This window comes from Ceratotherium simum, chromosome X (assembly GCF_057802395.1).
Source record: "Ceratotherium simum simum isolate JZ-2026a chromosome X, ASM5780239v1, whole genome shotgun sequence".
NCBI lineage: Eukaryota > Metazoa > Chordata > Mammalia > Perissodactyla > Rhinocerotidae > Ceratotherium > Ceratotherium simum.
The window spans coordinates 34,960,432-34,968,076 of NC_141940.1; the positions used below are offsets into that span (position 1 = coordinate 34,960,432).

At 35.7% G+C, this 7,645-nt stretch overlaps 1 pseudogene; it reads left to right on the forward strand.

Annotated features, from left to right (window-relative positions):
- Positions 1-320: 320 nt before the first annotated feature.
- LOC101400831 (glyceraldehyde-3-phosphate dehydrogenase pseudogene) lies at positions 321-1,366 on the forward strand (annotated as a pseudogene).
- The last annotated feature ends 6,279 nt before the right edge of the window (positions 1,367-7,645 follow it).

Sequence of the window (7,645 nt, forward strand, 5' to 3'; positions counted from 1 at the left end):
TCACAAGAATATCAAGAACTTAAAATTAGTTATTTTTATTCTTAAGAGCCTTTTGGCCACCTCGATACTGAATATTTCCAGCCACCTATTTCTTCATATTTCAGACTTGTATAATTTCAATTGATTATCTCTCTCTCTTCTTTCTCCTAATGACCCACAAAAATATATTCACTTTTCAAGTAGAGAAGTTAATTATTTCTTACTGTCCTTTTCTAAATCATGGTTTCAGGACCTTATCTTCCAAAGCTAAATAAGTGATTTAGGCTTTCTGCTCTTCCCCATTCAACACACAGCTGTATCTTCTTATGCAGCGCCAGCCATGTCCCTGGGACACGATGGTGAAAATTGGAGTAAATAGATTTGGCCACATTGGGTGCCTGGTCACCAGGGCTGCTTTTAACTCTCGCGAAGCAGACACTGTCGTCATCAGTGACACCTTCATTGACCTCAACTACACGGTGTACCCCTTCATTGATCTCAACTCCATGTTCTACATGTTCCTGTATGATTCCACCCATGGCAAGTTCAACGGCACAGTCTAGGCTGAGAACAGGAAGCTTGTCATCAATGGAAAGCTCATCTTCATTTTCCAGGAGCAAGATTTCACCAACATCAAATGAGGTGATGCTGGTGCTGAATATGTTGTGTAATCCACTGGTGTGTTCACTACTTTGGAGAAGACTGGGACTTACTTGAAGGGTAGAACCAAAAGGGTCATCATCTTTGCCCCTTCTGTGGATGCTCCCACGTTTGTGATGGGCGTGAACCATGAGAAATATGATAACTCCCTCAAGATATTCAGCAATGCCTCCTGCACCACCACCTGCTTGGCCTCCCTGGGAAAGGTCATCCATAACAACTTTGGCATTGTGGAGGGACTCATAACCACTGTCCATGCCATTACCGCCACCTAGAAGACTGTAGATGACCCCTCTAGGAAGCTGTGGCATGTTGGCCAAGGGGCTGCCCAGAACATCATCCCTGTTTCTACTGGCACTGCCAAGGCTGTGGGCAAGGTCATCCCTGAGCTGAATGGGAAGCTCACTGTCACGGCTTTTGTGTCCTCATCCACAATGTGTCAGATGTGGATCTGACCTTCTACCTACAAAAAGCTGCCAAATATAATAACATCAAGAAGGTGGTGAAGCAAGCACCAGAGGACCCCCTAAAGGGCAGCCTGGGCTATACTGAGGACCAGGTTGTCTCCTGCAACTTTAACAATGACACCCACTCTTACACCTTTGATTCTGGGGCTGGCATTGCCCTCAATGACCACTTCGTCAAGCTCATTTCCTGCGGTAACAGTGAATTTGGCTATATCAACAGCGTGGTGGACGTTATGGTCCACATGGCCTCCAAGGAGTAAGAGCCCCCTGGACCATCAGCTCCAGCAAAAGCACGAGAGAGGCCTTCAGCTGTTGGGGGTCCTTGCCCCAGCTTAATTCTCCAACACACTGAGAATTTCCCAACCTTGACAGTTTTCATCCCAGACCCCCTGAAGAAGGGGAGAGACTTATGGAGCCCTATCATGTCATGTACCATCAATAAAGTATACTGTACCCAACCTAAATAAATAAATAGCTTACTTTTTCTAAATAAAGATAGTTCCTTTCATAAAAGGAATTCTGTTATCAACTGTTCAAATGATATATTTCCATTCCGCTACACACATTTTGTTTTGTTTACTTTTCATGATAACACAATGAACAAGGTATCATTATCTTCATTTTATAGATTAGAAAACTAATGCTGAGAAAAGTTACTTGAAGTTATAAAACTACAGATCAAAGAATATAACCAAAATATGATTCCAAAAGCCTGTGCTGTTATGATGTCTGTGTATGTATTTCTATTTAATTATCCTACCTTGCTTGATTAAGAAAAATCCTAAAGCCTGGATTTGCAAAAGAAGTCACTTTCATTTATCTAAAATAGCATATTACCACTGATATATAGAATTGGAGACAATAACCATCAAAATTTTTTCCATCCCTGGAATTTAGTGAAATATTCATGTTTTGTTTGGTTTGGTTTGGTTTGGGTTTCTGTTTCTAAATACTACTACTCTCGGAGGGAAAGAGAAATCACTTGGTAAGTATGCTCACAGAATTCTAATCTGTGACTTCTAATTGAAGAGGGGTTATTAACAACTTCAAGATGTTTTCTAAACATATTTGTCTACCAAAAAAAAAATTCCCAGAAAATTTGAATACTATCTTTCAGAAGTTGTATAAAGATGCAATTCTTTGAATAAAGTTTCCACATTAAAATCATCCAGAGATGTAGAAATAAGAATCAGTTGCTGCTCTAAATGTAATTGGATGGCTGGGAAAATTGTGATTCCCAATACTGATGTTCACAGTAGAGAGAGCAATTGAAACTTCATAAAGTTTTAACTTAATATAATGGATAGAGAGAAAATATGGAGTCATAACAAATATATACATTTAGGGCTGGTGCCTCCCCTGGCTTTTGTAGACATTCAGTAAATGTTTGCTCCGTTAACCCAAATCTAGGAAGAGAAATATTTCTAAGACACATGTTCATTTTGCTAAAATTTTGATAAAACACACCTCTCTTACATATAGAGGAGAAAGACCTATCTTTAATAAAAAGTTAATAGCTAATAAAGAAAATGTTTAGTTTAATATTATTTCTGACTTGAAGCACACTTAAGTCAAATATCACTAATTGTCAAGGTTGCGGGTATGAAAAATGAAGCCATGCCACCTCTAAGAACACGAAAAATTTGTAGTTAGGCTACCTTCATGTCTCTTGTGAGGTTTCAGAATTGAATATATGAAACCGAGTGGCTCTAGTCACAGATGGAAGGAGGTGGTCATCTTTTCTTTAACCAAAAAATTGAATGTAGTGTTCCACAGTTCAAACTAAGATATAGATGATTAGCTACTAGGAATTTTGTTAACATCTTTGTTCTCCTTAATACTATCTTAAATCCTAGGGAGTTAACCTAAGCTGTGGTGTCTAAACATTGGAATATTAATATCAGAATTTCATTAACAAAATGCCTAAAAAGCTCAAAAATTCCATAGATAACATACAGAAATTTAAGATGAACAAAAATTTTCTTTTGAAAAAACAGAAAAAAAGCCGACTCTTTTTAAATAAAGTGCTATAGGTCAAACAGTGACCAAATATCAAATTATATATTTTGAGAGCTGAAAATGACTTTAAAGACCATCCACTCGAACTGTTTCATTTACAGATAAGAAATTTGAAAGCCAAACAGGTTAAATAACTTTCCCAACATCACCTTGCTGGTTACTGACAGAACTTCTACTGGAATCACACTTTCTTTGTCAGTTCAATCCTCTTTCTACAACTTAGTCTTTTCAATTTTTATAGCTGACATTTTGTTGTATTTACTGATTTTTTAAAATAATTATATCTATCATGTGTATGTATGTGTGTGTGTAATTTAGGAGTAGTTTATCCTTCTATTTTCCAAATAGCATTACCCGTGCACTACCTATGTCAATTGCATCCAGAGTTTCAAAGTATAATTATCAGTTTCTAATATACTTTAATTTTTGTATACTGTTGGAAGTTGGTTGACTTTTCAGATGCCAAATTCCTTAGCTTGATAAATATCTGGAGTATTTTAGTTTATAAAAAATTATTATAATATTGGTCTATTAGACAATAATTTATATATTAATATTCTTAGAACTAAATAAACCAGATGGAATTTTTTTCATTCTTTTAATAGTAATTTAAGAAATGAAATGCAAAATACAAATAAATTTTCATCTTATTTTCTAGTGATCATTGGCCTTTATCCCATCATCAATTAACAATTATATTTTCTACATTTCTATTACCCCCAATAAAATATCACTACTGTCCTCTTCACGTTCTGTATGGGTGTGTGATGTTGATGAAAAACATTTGAACCCTCTACTTCTCCAACAGGCCCTGAGGTATTTTTTTTCAATTTTCTCCAGATAAAAGGAGTAATAGGCTTATACTATGTCATTTATTTCTGAGAAGCAAGAGAGGATGTAATCATTGGTGCAAAAGTAATTTTAGATCAAGGACTAGAGGGCATAACAAAAATCTAGCAAAAACCTCTGGAAAGAAAAAGAATTGTAAGGTTTTTAAGCAGCTGGAATTAGAGTTGTAACAGAGAATAGGTAGAGATAGAGACCCTAGAGGAGGCCAATTAATAATAGCCCTTTCAATTTGGTATCTGGCTAGGGACATCATTTGGTCCACTTTAAATATGTTGTACATGCAAAATATAAGAGATGAGAGATACAGGTTTGTAATCAATTTAAGTATTACTTTAATGAAGGAGATGACCATATGGGGGTAAATTTACGCAAATGAAATTTCCAGGGCACTTCATTTTAATAGATTTTATAGAGTGAATTTCAAAATAAGCATGCCAATATTTATAACTACTCATTTCTATGGTCAGATTCAAGCCACTTGTTAAAAAAAAATTTCTGTGAGGAAGATTAACCCTGAGCTAACATCCGTTGCCAATTCTCCTCTTTTTTGCTGAGGAAGGTTGGCCCTGGGCTAACATCCGTGCCCATCCTCCTCCAGTTTATATGGGATGCCACCACAGCATGGCTTGACAAGCGGTGTGCGGTCAGTGCCCAGGATCCAACCCCATAAACCCCAGGCTGCTGAAGCGGAGCATGCAAACCCAACTGCTACACCCCCGGGCCAGCCCCTCATGCCACTTTTAAGAGGCTCTATTGATTTTTTCCATATTTTTTTTCAGTTTTGAATAATAGATTTTAGCATATGTGAAAATGTCCAGTATTAGCAGAAATTTGTTTTAGATGATCTTGAAAGATGTATGAATGAATCATTATTTTGTGGAAGTTTATGTCCTAAGTGGAGACTTACTTAAAGACAACTTCTAACAGCAGTGGGATACCAAAGTACAGGGTAGTGGAAGTGGTCCACTCCAGGAGGAGGCACAGATGGAGTGCATTGCTTTTAGAGAATTTAAAAACAATGATAAAATTCCTGAAAATTGTTGTTGTTGTTTTTAATATCATCATGCACCAGCAATTCTAAATAACATCAGTCATAAAATCTTTCTCTTCACCGGGGCAGACTGCTCCCACAGCCTCTCCTTCCTTTGGTATGCCAATCTCTAACAGTAAATGCTCAATATATGTGCAAACCTGCAAAAACTGTTTAGGCATATGTAGTCATTTGTTCATTCTGTGTGTTGATATGGTTGCCAGGGTGATGCAGAGTTCCCTTTAAATATCTGTATTAAGAAATCTGTATTAAATAGGCAAGAAAAAATATATATAGAGAGATGTATATATATATAGATATTTATTACCTATGTTTTTAAAATTTACTCTTTATTGATATAAAAGTTATAAATAATAATGTACACACATCTTCAGTAAACAGCTTGATAAATTTTTACAAATACATATGTAAAATTTAATCAAGTTGTTTATATATATATATATACTCTTGATCTGGATCATTTGCACATTATAAATTGCATGCAGAAAGGTCTTTATTTTGTTTTGGATAAGGTAATTCATGCTTGAAATATCCATGCTAATGATATGATTTTCAGCTATATTTAATGAGTATATTTCTGGTTTTACGCAGTAGTTTAGTAGAGGCAGTTAGTGGCACAGATTTAGCTAAATCTTGCAGGTGATTACATAGTTCCCTAGTTTAAGAGAGAAAATATTTTCTTTAGGGAAGATAATAAAACAGAATTCTCATTAATGTATCTTTTAAAAAAAGTAAAGGTATGTTTAAATGTGGTGTTAGTCTCTACTAAAGTTCTGAAACTAGATGTTTGACTTTTCACACCGCCAGCCAGTAGCTTCCCCTAAACTCTTTCCCATTGCATAGATTTTCTTTTAGTTTTTTTTCCCTCCCATTTGGCATTTTTAAAGGGCAACAGGGAAAGCTTAGCAGCAAATCAGACCAGACCTTTCATTTGAAACAGCTCCAGTTAATTGAAATAAAATGTAACTTTAAAAAGTGCAAGGATTGGGGCTGGCTCAGTGGCTGACTGGGTAAAGTTATGCACCCTCCACTTTGGTGGCACGGGTTCTAGGGTTCCGAACCCAGGCGCAGACCTATACCACTCGTCAAGCAATGCTGTGGCAGCAACCCATATACAAAATAGAGGAAGACTGGCACAGATGTTAACTCAGGGCTAATCTTCCTCAAGCAAAAGAAGAGGAAGATTGGCAACAGAAGTTAGCTCAGAGCTAATCTTCCTCAAGTGAAAAAAGACGAAGATTGCCAATGGATGTCAGCTCAGGGTGAATCTTCCTCACCAAAAAAAAAAAAAAAAAGCCCTGCCAGTATGGTTGTGCTCTTATTAATAAACATGCATTCATTAAAAGGGTGCCCCTATTCAGGCTCTTCTATGGGATTCTTCTGTGGGAGGTTAGTTTACCGTAGGAACTTTGGCACAAAGCAGGTATCATGAGGTCATTGGTAGCATGATTTGAAAGCGAGGTGGGCAAAAAAGGGGAAGCTATTAATATCAAAGTGTTACTCTCTTCACAATTTTGCCCAGTTGCCCTTCAATGCCATGACTTAGCAAGTTACTTAGCAATATCCTATAGAATTATCTTCTTCCTGCTGCATTCAAAGAACACATTGGAGTACTTTGGTATATCTACATGGGGCAGGCAATAAAGCCTTAATTTAGGGTCGTGAGCATTTAGTAGCACCCGTTTAATTTATATGAAACATACCAGACATGTCAGTCAAACTTTATGGTAGACTACCCTATAAAACTTTCATGTTTTGATTCATAATTTAACACATGTGTGCTGGTGCAGCTGAATGTAAATATTTGCTTTTTTCTTTTCAGAAACTGAGTATTGATATCTCATGAAATTCTATGTTATTAAGTAGCTTTGTATATCCAGAAAAAATTTATGCTTCAAGTAGCCTGGATAACCATCATTCATAAAATATACATTCCCAAGAGATCAAGAATTTTTCAACTCAAATATTATTTGGAATGATCAAAACATATGTAAATTTGAAGAAAAAGATTGACTGAAATTTAAAATTCTGCAATACTAATTACAAAGCTTGGATTTGTGAGAAAAAATATTTTAATGGATACATTATTAGTGAACCAAAAGCAAAATTGTGGAACTAGAACTTTCCTTATTTCCTTACTACACGAATAAAAGAATAATTTAAATAAAAGTAGTAGAGCAAAATGATGATAATTTCAAATGCTTTAGGACAAGAAAATGTAGGAATATATTTATCTACACACAAGCGGTGCGTTAACGGGCCCTTTGTAAAACTTACCGCATTTCATTCCCACAACATTAATCGGATAAGAAGAAGTTCTAAAATTCTCTCTTGGTCAATTTTTCTGTAAATATTGATTCCAAAGTCATAGAATGGAAAAATTAGCCTATTTTTTTTCTCAATAATCTGTTCCACATGTTTTCAATTAAGCATCTACTAGAAGAAAATTAGTTTCGACAGATTTTATTCTTCACGGCAATGTCTGATTATTACTATTATTTTCTCTTTTTATCTGTGATATTCAATAAACTTCTAAATATGACATGCCTTACACCTGGTACTTCTTATTTGATCCTCACAATAACATTATAAAATAGATTACACAGGTTAAAATACTTGC